At 41.0% G+C, this 13,586-nt stretch overlaps 1 long non-coding RNA gene across 2 annotated transcripts in view; it reads left to right on the top strand.

Moving 5' to 3' along the window:
- Positions 1–11,957, top strand: part of LOC133570050 (uncharacterized) — a 32,518-nt gene extending 20,561 nt beyond the window's left edge. For both annotated transcript variants that reach the window (XR_009810039.1, XR_009810038.1), the window contains exons 2-4: positions 886–1,035; positions 2,444–2,573; positions 10,477–11,957. This is a non-coding gene — a long non-coding RNA (uncharacterized LOC133570050). The remainder of the gene's footprint in view (positions 1–885; positions 1,036–2,443; positions 2,574–10,476) is intronic.
- The last annotated feature ends 1,629 nt before the right edge of the window (positions 11,958–13,586 follow it).

Raw genomic sequence — 13,586 nt, 5'->3', positions numbered from 1 at the left:
CCCATTTTCTACCACTTGTCAGGGTCGCGGGTGCCGGAGCCTATTGCAGTTGCATTTAAGCGGAAGGTGGTGTAATCCTTGGACAAGTCGCTATCTCATTGCAGGGCCAACACAGATAAACAGACAACATTCACACACTCGGGCCAATTTAGTGTTGCCAATCAAACTATCCCCAGGTACATGTTTTTGGAAGTGGAAGAAAGTCAGAGTACTCGGAGTGAACCCACGCAGTCACAGGGAGAACATGCAAACTCCACACAGAAAGATCCCGAGCCCAGGATTGTACCCAAGACCTTCGTATAGTGAGGCACACGCACTAACTGCTATGTATCAGAGAAGGGAAGGAGGCGACAACCAGGGCAGGACTGCGGTTTACAAGGTTTATTTTAAACCTTTGATGAATACATGGGGTGGGTATGCTACTCAAAGTGAATGAGTGTTAACTATGTGTAATATTAAATATGTAAATGTTACCAAGGGTTGTTGTCAGTATCGTTTGTCGTTATCCAAGAGGGTAAGGCGAAGAGGCAGTTCGTGGACATGCAAGAGGTCGTGGGCAAGAGCTGGGCAGCGTGGTCTGGGTCCGAGCAGGGAGGTCGTGGATCGAGTAGAGCAGTCAGGAATCCGAATGGGTGTCGAGTGACAAGGCACGATCACGGAGGACAGGAAAGTCACTGAGGAAATACAAAAGGACATTAACCAGGGGAAAACACGGCGAGATAGAGCAAAAACAAGGGCAAGGAACTCACTGGGAAAAAGGGAATGCCCGACGTGATGCTTACTGGAACGGTTAGCGACATTCTGGCAAAGGTTCCTCGGGTCCATTCGTCTTTATGCCGCTCCCCTTCATCAAATCCAGGTGTGTTGATTACTGAATGTCTGCAGGCTTGTTGCTGGGTGGGTGTGTTGCACCCAACACGTGCAGGGGTGTGTCTGAGCGCGCTGTCAGCGGAGGTTCCGGCAGCTCCAGTTGCCAAGGAGATGCGAGTAGAACTCCGCGTCGTGACACTAACCCCTGTTCCACCGTGCTGCCAGGTACGAACTCATTTAGTTTTTTTGAATGATGCAAACTGAAATGGTTCACTGAGTTGAAATCGATTCAATAACTTTTTTAGCAAAAAATAATCAAACAATGTAACTGTAAAAATAACCACTTCATACTGGACACTGTGGGTGAAATTTCCTATATTCTGAAAAGACACCCTAAAATGATATGCCAGCTCAACTTGTATCTTTTTAAGTTAATTCAACTTAGCCATTTTCAGTAAATTCCACAAAACATCTGGAGTTAGGCAAGCCCAATTGCTTTCGTACAACCAACTTGATTGTCTCTGTCATCTTCATGATTAGATAGGTTAAACCAATCTGATTTAAATTGTGTACTCCATTTAAGTTTTTCTAACTTACTAAGTTACCATCATCCTACTCAAAAATATCCATCAAAATTGTTACATCATTTTATTTGAGTAGTAGTAACTTATTTATCTTAAGTCAGAATAAATTACACATACACAATCAAGTTTTAGGATCACTGTTTATTAGAAGCTCAGCCAATGTTTCATTTACATGAGAACATTTCAATGACATATATTGTGCCTGTAGCATCCATAATACTTGGCCCTGTATAGTTGTACAACATAACCTTGTTAACAACAAGATAACAACAGTGTAACAATTATTTTCTATTCGGATTGCCAAACTCTTCACATTTTTTAGTACAACAGTTTACTCTTCAGACATATTACCTTCAGACTGACTTTCAGATCACCCAGCTGGAGGAATATCATTTGAAACACTTGACAAGTGTTTTTCAGTTCTTTGTGTAGTTGAGCTTGAGTGTGTATTGACTTAGACAAACTTTATTGATCCACAGGGGAAATTGTTCCACACAGTTGGTCAGTTACAAAGGATAGAAAGGGTAAGGACGGAAAGGATAATGCAGGTACAATAAAATAGAATAGAATAGAATAGAATGCCTTTTATTGTCACTATACACAGGATGAGATTAAAAGCAACTACAGTATCAGTGTGACAGTCTATAAATATGAAAAACACAGGAAGGAAAGAAAAGTAAAATAGTGCCCAAGGAGGTAAGGTGCACAGTCCAATCCTGAGAACGAATGTTCTGAATGTGTTGTTTAAATAATAAATATTAAATATCATACAATATTATACAATATATAAACACACACACACATATATATATATATATATATATATATATATATATATATATATATATATATAATATATGTATATATAGCGGTTCCGGGTCAACGTGAATGACTGCTCGCTGACTGCTCTTGTTGCAAAAAAGCTAAGTATCGTTCTATTTGTGTGCTTTTAACTGTTTTGCAGCTTTATTTATAACTTCTCAAACATAGTTAATAGTTCAATTTAACTTGCAAATCACCCGATCTCTGTCTCACCACTCCGCCCTCAGCTAGCTAGCTGCTAAGCTAACGAGGCTAGCGGAGAAAGGCAGCACCGGTCTGAAGGAAGCTACTCCCCCGCCACCGTGACCACCACTTCCCGAAGACAGCTGGCACTCCACTCGGCGACGGAAAGTTTCTGTGAGTATGGCTTCCTGCGCTTCGTGCACTTTACTCATGGATAGGTTGGCTCTGCTAGAGAGCCGTGTCCGCCAGTTAGAGCAGTGTAATTTCGTAACTTTAGATGTTGCGGACACATCTGCTAGTGTTAGCTGTAGCGAGCTAACTAGCCCAGCTTGTAGCAGCCCTAAGCGGCCTACAAGCAACGGTGTACCGGTTGAGACGCATAATAGATTTAGCCCTTTAGCTAGTCCTACACCCCAGTCTACCGGGCACCACACTTTAGTCATAGGGGACTCCATCACTCGAAACATAAAGCTTAGCAAACCAGCCACAATTAAGTGTATTCCCGGGGGCAGAGCACCTGACATTGAAGCTAATCTTAGGGAGCTAACTCGCAACAGGCCTAGTAAACACGTACGACAGGCTAACCGCACCACTAGTTATGCGAATATAGTAATACACGTTGGCTCCAATGACGTTAGGATGAGACAATCAGAGATTACAAAGAGAAACAAAGCCAGGGCTTGTAATCTCGCTAGAAAGATGTCCAGGCATCGAGTAATTGTCTCTGGCCCCCTGCCTGGGAGAGGCAATGATGAGAGATATAGCAGATTAGTCTCTCTTAACAAGTAGCTTCTGTAGACAACAGGGATTTACGTTTATTGATAATTGGCCCTCTTTCTGGGGCAAACCTGGCTTGCTGAGGAGAGACGGCCTTCACCCTAACCAGGAAGGCGCTATCCTCTTGTCTCGGAACATAGATTTCGCATTGAGCCACATTTGACTAACTGCACTAGAGCAAGCCCGGTCACAGGCAATTACAGAGCCTGCTAGCATGGGAATGGAGTCAGTTAAGTTAGAACTAGCCAGCGCCAGGCTGGATGATCCCTGTACACATAGCAATTTCCGTAGAATAATACACAACTCACATAATGTTTTTTCTGCTATGACTATGACTACGTCAGAGTTAGACATGCGTTCTACTGAGGTGGCAAATTATGATGCGTTCAGTTTATCGCAGCACCAAGTAGACAATCTGAAAATTCCCGTCATATCAAATCCTAGATATGGTTGTAATTATTTTAAGTACACTGCGCATAATAAACGCAACATTATTAATATTGCTACCCACTACAGCCCACTACCTATAATATGGGCTTTCTAAACATCAGATCTTTGTCTCCCAAAACGTTATTAGTTAATGAGGTCATTAGAGACAACAACCTTAACGTCATTGGTCTTAGCCAAACCTGGGTTAAACAAGACAACTTTTTTGCGATAAATGAGGCATCCCCTCCTAACTATACGAATGCGCATATTACCCGTCCCCTTAAAAGGGGAGGAGGGGTCGCACTAATATACAACGAAAACTTTAACTTTAGTCCTAACTTAAATAATAAATATAAATCGTTTGAGGTGCTTTCTATGAAGTCTGCCACACCGCTGCCTCTGTGCCTGGCTTTTATTTACCGCCCCCCAGGGCCCTATTCGGACTTTATTAGTGAATTCTCAGAGTTTGTTGCTGATCTAGTGACGCACGCAGATAATATAATTATAATGGGGGACTTTAATATCCATATGAATACCCCATTGGACCCACCGTGCGTGGCGCTCCAGACTATAATTGATAGCTGTGGTCTTACACAAATAATAAATGAACCGACGCATCCCAGCGGTAATACGATAGACCTAGTGCTTGACAGAGGTATCACCGTTTCCAAAGTTATAATACTCCCATATACTAAAGTAATGTCCAATCATTACCTTATAAAATTCGAAGTTCAGACTCATGTTCGGCAAGCTAATAATAATAATAACTGCTATAGCAGCCGCAACATTAATGCTGCCACAACGACGACTCTTGCTGACCTACTGCCCTCGGTAATGGCACCATTCCCAAAGTATGTGGGCTCTATTGATAACCTCACTAACAACTTTAACAACCCCCTGCGCGAAACCATTGATAGTATAGCACCGCTGAAGTTAAAATAGGCTCCTAAAAGGCGTACGCGATGGTTTACTGAAGAAACTAGAGCTCAGAAGTTATTATGTAGAAAGCTGGAACGCAAATGGCGCACGACTAAACTTGAGGTGCACCATCAAGCATGGAGTGATAGTTTAATAACTTATAAACGCATGCTTACCTTAGCTAAAACTAATTATTACTCAAATCTCATCCGCATTAATAAAAACGATCCAAAATTTTTGTTTAGTACAGTAGCATCGCTAACCCAACAAGGGACTCCTTCCAGTAGCTCCACCCATTCGGCAGATGACTTTATGAAGTTCTTTAATAAGAAAATTTTACTTATTAGAAAGGAGATTAAAGACAATGCGTCCCAGCTACAACTGGGTTATAGTAACACAGATACGACTGTATATACGGTGGATACTGCAAATATCCAAAATAGTTTCTCTCGTTTTGATGAAATAACATTAGAAGAATTGTTACAACGTGTAAATGGAATAAAACAAACAACATGTTTACTTGACCCACTTCCTGGGAAACTTATCAAGGAGCTTTTTGTATTATTAGGTCCATCAGTGCTAAATATTATAAACTTATCACTTTCCTCGGGCACTGTTCCCCTAGCATTCAAAAAAGTGGTTATTCATCCTCTCCTTAAAAGACCTAACCTCGATCCTGACCTCATGGTAAACTACCGACCGGTGTCTCACCTTCCCTTTATTTCAAAAATCCTCGAAAAAATTGTTGCAGAGCAGCTAAATGAACACTTAGCGTTTAACAATCTATGTGAAACCTTTCAATCCGGTTTCAGGGCAAATCACTCTACTGAGACAGCGCTCGCAAAATTGACTAATGATCTATTGCTAACGATGGATTCTGATGCGTCATCTATGTTGCTGCTCCTCGATCTTAGCGCTGCTTTCGGTACCGTCGATCATAATATTTTATTAGAGCGTATCAAAACACGAATTGGTATGTCGGACTCAGCCCTGTCTTGATTTAACTCTTATCTTACTGACAAGGTGCAGTGCGTCTCCCATAACAGTATGACCTCGGACTATATTAAGGTAACGTGTGGAGTTCCCCAGGGTTCGGTCCTTGGCCCTGTACTCTTCAGCATCTACATGCTGCCGCTGGGTGACGTCATACGCAAATACGGTATTAGCTTTCACTGCTATGCTGATGACACCCAACTCTACATGCCCCTAAAGCTGACAAACACGCCGGACTGTAGTCAGTTGGAAGCGTGTCTTAATGAAATTAAACAATGGATGTCCGCTAATTTCTTTGCAACTTAACGCCAAAAAAACGGAAATGCTGATTATTGGTCCTGCTAGACACCGACCTCTATTTAATAATACAACTTTAACATTTGACAACCAAATAATAAAACAAGGTGACTCTGTAAAAAATCTGGGTATTATCTTCGACCCAACTCTCTCCTTTGAGTCACACATTAAAAGCGTTACTAAAACGGCCTTCTTTCATCTCCGTAATATCGCTAAAATTCGCTCCATTTTGTCCACTAAAGAGGCCGAGATCATTATCCATGCGTTTGTTACGTCTCGTCTCGATTACTGTAACGTATAATTTTCGGGTCTCCCCATGTCTAGCATTAAAACATTACAGTTGGTACAAAATGCGGCTGCTAGACCTTTGACAAGAACAAGAAAGTTTGATCATATTACGCCTGTACTGGCTCACCTGCACTGGCTTCCTGTGCACTTAAGATGTGACTTTAAGGTTTTACTAATTACGTATAAAATACTACACGGTCTAGCTCCATCCTATCTTGCCGATTGTATTGTACCATATGTCCCGGCAAGAAATCTGCGTTCAAAAGACTCCGGCATTGTCACTGGCGTCCCACTGGATGTGAATTCTCCCTGCCCACTGGGTGTGAGTTTTCCTTGCCCTTTTGTGGGTTCTTCCGAGGATGTTGTAGTCGTAATGATTTGTGCAGTCGTTTGAGACATTTGTGATTTGGGGTTATATAAATAAACATTGACTGATTGATTGATTGATTGATATATACATATATATATCCATCCATCCATTTTCTACCGCTTATTCCCTTTCGGGGTCGCGGGGGGCGCTGGCGCCTATCTCAGCTACAATCGGGCGGAAGGCGGGGTACACCCTGGACAAGTCGCCACCTCATCGCAGGGCCAACACAGATAGACAGACAACACTCACACTCACATTCACACACTAGGGCCAATTTAGTGTTGCCAATCAACCTATCCCCAGGTGCATGTCTTTGGAGGTGGGAGGAAGCCGGAGTACCCGGAGGGAACCCACGCATTCACGGGGCAGAGGGGTTAGTGCGTCTGCCTCACATATATATATATATATATATATATATATATATATATATATATATATATATATATATATATATATATATATACAAAAAATATATATATATATATACATATGTTGTTTTTTTATTTTTATTTTTATGTATATACATATACGTATAAAGTAGACTAAAAATGTACCATAGTAGCAATATAAAATATAACATATATTTAATATGTTCATATTACATATACAGTATATATTATATACTGATATAAAATAGTATCATATTATATTTTTATAAACTAAATACAGTATATGAAAAATCCCAATTACCATGTACAATATTACAGTATATGTAAGAGCTGCAGCAAAAAAAGTGCAGTATAAACTAGAGAGTAGATCCAGCAGAAAATATACATTATAAACAAAGAAAGGTAGCTAACATAGAATGTCGAGGAATTATACAGCTGGATGTAGTGCGGAATGAAGGAGTTCTTGATGAAATACTGTGGGAACGAAGCTGAAGGAGCCTGATGGAGTATGAGCTCTGCTATCCCTCAAATGTTTGGCGGGCTTTCCGGATCAGTTTGTCAATCCTGTTTAAGACCCTTTTGCTGGTGCTGCTCCCCCAACAAACCACTGCAAAGTACAGGGCGCTGGCCACAACAGACATAGAAAAGATCTCCAACAGCTTGCTGCCCACATTGAAGGACCTCAGCTTCCTCAGGAAAAAAAGAGTCTGTGCATGCATCTGCGCCGATATACATTTCTGCCAGTGTGTGCTCGGATGGGCGGTAAATGTGACGCTACTTTTCTGAGCATGCACGGTTTTTGCTTGGTGGTGAGAAAGAATTTGCCATCAATCCCACGTGGGTTCTCATTGGCGCCTATGTGCTCATGCCCTTCTTGTATACAGTTTTGATGTTGTCCTTCCAGTCCAGTCTGCTGTTAAACTGGACTCCCAGGTACTTGCACTGCCCCACTACTGCCACCTCCCGGCCCAGGATGTTGATGGGCTCCACAGGGGTAATTTTCTTCCTGAAGTCGATGGCCATCTCCTTGGTCTTGTCCACATTAAGGAGCAGATGGTTCGCCTGAGACCACTCCACAAAGTCAGTGATCAGTGTCCTCTACTCCAATTCCTGTCCCTCTGAGACACACCCTGTTCTGTTACAACTAAAAGTTGTAAACTCCTGTTTTTTGAAGTGTTTTTACATATAACATTATTACATGTGTATTTGTCGTTGAGAAGTGTGTATTTTGAATCAAACTTTATAGACCGGAAGTTGCATAAGACAGAGAAATCTACGGTGCCAGCACGTACTTTATGGTGGTTATTTTTCGAAGAAATACTGCATATATCTTTTGTTTAAGGTTGCATCGCCGGTATGTATCATAAATTGAACTTTGAAACTTGTTTTTTGTCTAAAATATTTGGAGCTAAATTTATGATTTGTGATGTATGAGATCTTTGTTTTGTTGGCTTCACGGTGGCAGAGGGGTTAGTGCGTCTGCCTCACAATACGAAGGTCCTGCAGTCCTGGGTTCAATCCCAGGCTCGGGATCTTTCTGTGTGGAGTTTGCATGTTCTCCCCGTGAATGCGTGGGTCCCCTCCGGGTACTCCGGCTTCCTCCCACTTCCAAAGACATGCACCTGGGGATAGGTTGATTGGCAACACTAGATTGGCCCTAGTGTGTGAATGTGAGTGTGAATGTTGTCTGTCTATCTGTGTTGGCCCTGCGATGAGGTGGCGACTTGTCCAGGGTATACCCTGCCTTCCGCCCGATTGTAGCTGAGATAGGCGCCAGCGCCCCCCGCGACCCCAAAAGGGAATAAGCGGTAGAAAATGGATGGATGGATGGAGATCTTTGTTGTGCTCATTAGCATTAATTTGCGATGTCATCTAAAATGGCGTCGTCGTACAAATTTACCATTGTTTACCTTCTCATGCCTTGTAAAATAGCATTACAGCATTTATATGAATACATTTGCATAATATATGTACATATTGACTATAGTTTGTCTTTTTAGTTTCACCCTTTTGAATGTCGTTAAACCTGCTGACAACGCTCATTGGTCTTCACAGTCGTGGCATAAGAAAGGTGTTGAACAGCCCTTGCATTAGACATGCACTCCTAACGGCACACACCCGACCGACCACAGCAGAGTCATCAGAGTATTTCTGCAGGTGGCAGGACCTGGAACCATATATATATTAATTAATGATTATTAATATATAATATATATATTGTCTATCAGCACTATTAGCATGGCACAGGCTCTGGGTACATTCAGGTATGCTGAGACTTCTGTTCACTCAAGTATGATCCTCGCTTAGGCAGGAACAAATGTTATGGCACCTTTTGTTGTAACAATCTTCATCGCTTCATTAGTAACATCCCCGCCAAAGTCCTGGTGGATCAGAAGCAATATTAATGTTTTAAGTAGTCATATTTAAATGTGAAAGTAATAGGAAGGCGGTGTCAGATTTTCCTGCTCTTGGAAGAGCTCCTCCTTTTCTCTCAAATACACGACTAAGCCACAGATACTGTAGCAACCTTCTCCCCACACAATCATCTGATGAATAAGTACAAATATTGTTGAACTGCTCTCCCAGAAGGAGAAAAGGCTTTCGATAATTACTTCCAACAATTGTACCATTGCAGATATTAAAGTGATAATCGAAAAAACAAATTTGTTATTTTAAAGAAAGCTAATATAACTTCCCTAAATAGCGTTAAAATTTGTCATTTCAAATATATCATAAAACTGCAGATAAAAAATACAATGAAAAAAAAAGAAAAATCTTACAATTAACATATTCCATCTTAACTGTAATGTTTTCTTATTTAATATAGTTGCTAATAATATTTTTGTCTTAGACTAAGCCCTCAATTTGAAATATTATACTTACTTCTATGAACTAAGGTTGTAAACAGCTGCCTTTTAATACATCCTATTGATAATGGACAATATTATGGTTGATTTGTATCTGCTTTTTTTGGTAAAATGTACTGCTGTTCCAGTTATACTGAACAGCACAGTGTTACAATAGCTTTTTCCGCACCTGAGGTATGAGATGGGCATGATGGCAGCGTGGTGTAACAAGTTATATGTTTCAGACAATTTATTGATGTAGTTGCATGAGCAGCCTTCAGCTGCTTATGGAAAAACATAGGCCAGACTCCCGAGCTAAAGAAAAGCAGCGCCGGTCGGAAAGCTCTTATCTGTCAACATGGAAGCCCAATTGTAAACCAACACCTTCCTTAACACACATGCACTGCTCATGCATTAATAAAGATGTATTTGGGAAAAAAGTAGCCATATATGAAATTACCTACTTTTAATGGATTCATACCTTAAGCGGGATTGTCTGTATGTGCTGGATATTTGTTCTTGCAGCCCATCCCTTGAGGACATCAAGGACATTATTTTCGGGGAAAAAATGATAGAGCCAACAGGAATGATATTTTGAAATTCTCGATTTATTTATACAAAATCAAATGCACAAATAGGCATAATGTGTTTGTGGAGGGGGGCGTTGCCTGAAGCGGGGTGTGCCAGGACCGGCCTCGAAGTCAGCGACAGGTGCGTGGATGGCTCACCTGGGCCTTGTTATCTAATCACCTGTCGCTCTGTGTAAGCAGCAACCAGGAGGAGACGGGGTTGGAGCTGGAGGGGAGCTGGGGTGAGAGCGAGAGCGTGACGGACACGGACAAAAAAAGACAATTGCTGCAAAGCATCCCACTGAACTGAGATGAAATAAAATTATAATCTAATCTGGGTTCTCATGATGGTGATTGGTAATCCAAAGAACCCCTTGGTGGGCATCCTCCACAATGTTATTGTGTATAGTCTTTTCCAAAATAACACACACTGCAAATCATCAACAATATTTACTTGGCAGGTCATCTTTCTTTCAGGTCACATTAACAGAAAGTTGTGTTGACTAACGACTTATTGTACTGATTGCATGTTGCTTCATGATGCCAAATGTATCAATTATTGTGTCTAAATTAATACAACTACGCTCATATATCTGCAGTTACCTACACTCAGAATAACAAAAGTATATGTAACGTGTTAATACGACCTTCTCTGTAATGTTAACATCTTGCTTTGACCGTCTCTTCTTCAGCTACCACTCAATTAACAAACTTTAACTTCACATTTAAATAGTTCTGGAAAATAAACATCAAAATGCATCAATGTCAAACGGAATGTATGTTAAGTAACCTACATTTGTCACGTGTCAAGTCAAGGTCACAAATATAAACACCCCAGCCACACAGCTTTTGCTGGTCAAATTGACATCAACCCTGCAGCAATTTTAAATTAGGAAGAATAAAAATGTTAACTATTTTACCTGCAGGGTTCAAACTAATGCTTCTAATGCTGCCATCTTTGTCATGTTTTGTGGTCATGTTCTGTTTAGTTTTGGACTCATTGTGCACTCTTGTTTGATTTTGTTACCATGACAACTCATTACTTTTCACCTGTCATGTCACGCACCTGATTCACTTGGACTCATGCACCTGTTAATCACCACAGCACTATTTAAGCCTGCAGTTGCCAGGCAGTCTGCCTGGCGACATCACTTTCTACTCACCTTTGCTATCTATGCCGATGATCCATGCACTTTCTCAGTCCAAGTACGTTTTTCTTGCCATAGTTTTGTAATTTTTGTTTTATGTTCATAGTCTTGCCTTAGTGCAAGTTTTTGTTTTCATAGCCAAGTTTTTGTACCTCCTCTGACAGCCCTTTTTGTTTATACCCTTTGTTTTTGCAATACCTTTTGAGTGTTAGGATTAAAGGATGCCCTTACCTTAACATTGTGTCTGATCCAATCGCTTTGCACCACGGGAAAACACACCACACCATAGTCCAAGTCATGACAAACCAGGCTTCAACTATAAAACAAAACTTAAGAAATACTAATGTTGAAGCTGAATTACTACATCAATTAGCTTAAAGTCTACTAGCTTACACATTACTGTAACTGCAAGCTGAAGCCTTTAGTGTCGTGTGAAAACATTTTTTCTGTTGATGAAGTCATGAACTGTTGTAAATAAAAATAGGCAGAAATTGTACTCACCACACATTAAAATGAAGAAACGTTGCTGCAAAATTGTGTGTCTTTCTCCTCTCTTTTTCCCTCCATTTCTTGTTGCTGGTGGCTTGGCAGCTAAAGCCTTGTAGTACTCAGCTTTTAAAGGATGTTTATAATATTTTTAAGATGTACTGTTGTATAATGCTGGTCTTGTCATCCTCGTCCGGACCTGAGGACACCTTGGTGGTATGAATGGACCAAGCATGGCGCCGGTGAGGAATCGTTGAACAAAAGCTTTTATTTGATCAAGAACTAAAGGTGCTGCAGCAAACCTGGAAGGAGATGCTAGCCAAATGACAATCTCTCTCTCCCTCTCTGTTAGGGGAACTTCTTCTACATACCTTTAGATCTGACCTGGGCACATTAAGGCCCGGGGGGCATATACGGCCCGTCGAACTTTTCAATCTGGCCCGCCGGACATTCCCAAATAATGTTTTTAGATCTTTAAAATGGAAAGTGTAGCTGCCAATATGATGTGCAGTGATGTTTTCTAATGACTGTATTGAACTATACAAAGTATTTCAATGGTTGTAATCTGCGCAAATGGATGATATACCAGTTACTATGGTAATCTAGATAGTTACTCTGGTCATCTAATTAGTTGCTATGGTAATCTAGGTCACAGCAGCTCAGACGAGGAACCAAGCAGTGTGGGCAGGAAGCGTTTCCACAGACGCGGAATGAAATTTTCACAACAACGTTCTGAAGCTTAGTGATATATACAATTGAATAGAATAGAATAGAAAGTACTTTATTGATCCCTGGGGGAAATTCAGCAAATATCAGATATATCAATCAATCAATCAATGTTTACTTATATAGCCCTAAATCACTAGTGTCTCAAAGGGCTGCACAAACCACCACGACATCCTCGGTAGGCCCACATAAGGGCAAGGAAAACTCACACCCAGTGGGACATTGGTGACAATAATGACCCAGTGGGACGTCGGTGACAATGATGACTATGAGAACCTTAGAGAGGAGGAAAGCAATGGATGTCGAGCGGATCTAACATGATACTGTGAAAGTTCAATCCACAATGGATACAACACATTCGCGAGAGTCCAGTCCAAAGAGGATCCAAGACACAGCAGCGAGAGTCCCGTTCACAGCGGAGCCAGCAGGAAACCATCCCAAGCGTATCAGATTGTAGGTGGGTTTATTTTATTTTGCACCCCTTCGCGTTCATATTTCACTTTTTGTTGCAATTTTGTTGCGTTTCACTTGATTGTAAAATATGTCGATCGAAAGGGGGTGTGACGTTCATATTTTGTCAATATTCAGTGTTTTATAGTTCATAGAAAAATTTAAAATTCCATCACATTTTTTAATGCAGCCTGTCACAACGTTTTTAGCATTAAGTCAGACATTATTGTGAGGTTTTATATTAGCGTTCCTACAAATAGATATACCGGCCCCCAGACACATTTTTTTCTCAAAATGTGGCCCAGGAGTCAAAATAATTGCCCAGCCCTGTTTTAGATGAAGACACTTAGTCTTTGTTGTTCTAGCCTTGGGGCCGGCCAGTCTAGACAAAGCCTAGTTTGTTTGTACTCATGCAGAAAACATCTGTGCATTGTCTCTCTGACCAATGGAGTCAAGTGACCTTTGACCCCTGATCTCTACTCTTCTATCGGTAGGGTCCCC

Source organism: Nerophis ophidion, linkage group LG16 (genome assembly GCF_033978795.1).
Source record: "Nerophis ophidion isolate RoL-2023_Sa linkage group LG16, RoL_Noph_v1.0, whole genome shotgun sequence".
NCBI classification, from domain to species: Eukaryota; Metazoa; Chordata; class Actinopteri; order Syngnathiformes; family Syngnathidae; genus Nerophis; species Nerophis ophidion.
The sequence above is the reverse complement of the archived record's forward strand: the minus strand, read 5'-3'. Positions and strand labels throughout refer to the sequence as shown.